Source organism: Quercus suber, unplaced genomic scaffold (assembly GCF_002906115.3).
Source record: "Quercus suber isolate HL8 unplaced genomic scaffold, Cork oak 2.0 scaffold_675, whole genome shotgun sequence".
Classification (NCBI taxonomy): Eukaryota; Viridiplantae; Streptophyta; class Magnoliopsida; order Fagales; family Fagaceae; genus Quercus; species Quercus suber.
In genome coordinates this window covers 382,266-383,768 of record NW_027070116.1, presented here as the reverse complement: position 1 = coordinate 383,768, position 1,503 = coordinate 382,266, and positions in this window count along the sequence as shown.

Genomic DNA, 1,503 nt, shown 5'->3' with positions numbered 1-1,503 from the left:
ATTGTTTATTAGTATTTCCCCAAAATTTAGGTTCGAAATTTTGATGGTTTAGGTTATTTTTTGATATCAATCTGTTCATATTGTATAGTTTGTTGATTTATATGGATTTTGCTTTTATTTTTATTCCCCTTTATTGTTTGATTAGTTATTTCCCCAAAATTTAGGTTTGAAATTTTGATGGTTTGGGTTATTTTTTGATATCATCTGTTCATATTGGTATAGGTTTTTGTTATGTGGATTTGCTTCTCTTCTAAAGGGACATCGGAACAAACCGTAGTATTTGGGTGCGTGGGCGCCGACTCAGAACAATGCCGTGGCGGCTCCAGCGGCGGGGAGGAGCTCCGCTGGTCAGAGGAGAGGAGGCGTTGGTGCTGGTGCTGTTTTCTCCAGGGAAGGGCTTCTGAACACGTTCTGTTTGGTGATTTAGCTTTTATTTTGAGCTACAATCCTGTGTGATAGAGTATACTGAGGCCTCATTGAAAATATGACGTGGCAGCTCCTGATTGGTGGTGTAAATAGCCTCTTTTCTGCCAGCTCCGGACAGAACGTTTTCTCAAAAAAGTGATTAGCTAGAAAAAGTGTAGTGAGCTTGTGAGTGATTATTAAGGGTAAATTTGGGATAAGGAAAAAAATGCATGGGACAAAAAATTGGTGTGATCTAAGCCTATGGAGTGTTAAGGACTACGTAGTAGCTTTTTCTTTTTCTTTTTCCCTTCTTTTTGGTGTCAGCATGTCAGGTTTCATTGTTCTTAAGTATCAAAAGTGGTGTGTTTTGTTTATCTGTCAGGGGAAGATTGCTTAAGACCATCTCTAGCAGTATTTTCAAATTTTTGCACTATTTAGAGAATGAACAATGATATTTAATTTTTACCTATTTATTTTTTTAAATATATTTTCAACAGAATCTCTATCCCATTCTCTATCTCATTTAAATATTATTTCTTCATTCATTATTTTTTCTTTTATTAATCATCATTTATTCTTTTTTTAACCACTATATTTTTCAATGAGAAGTGTTATGTTCACAATATTTTACGCAATATTTTTACAACAAAATTTATGTGGAAAGTTATTACTAGTTCTAATTTGAACTTACCACTGAATTTTTTCTTTTACTCGCCAATATTAACTAATAACAATTTGTTACTTAAAATTTATTGTGAAAATATTGTAAAAATATTGTGGTAGTATTGAAATTTTTCAATTAAGATTTTTTATTTTTTATATTATTTTTCTTCCATTCATTTCATTTCTTTTTTTTCTTTTTTCTTTTTCTTGATTTTCTCCTTTACACAAGTGTCCAGCCCCCCTTCTTTTAATTTTCTTTTTCACCTCATAAACATTCTAGCATCTCCATTTGCTTCACATCACAGAGAGAGAGAGAGAGAGAGAGAGAGAGAGAGAGAGAGAGAGAGAGAGAGAGAGAGAGAGAGAGAGAGAGAGAGAGAGAGAGAGAGAGAGAGAGAGAGAGAGAGAGAGAGAGAGAGAGAGAGAGAAAACAAA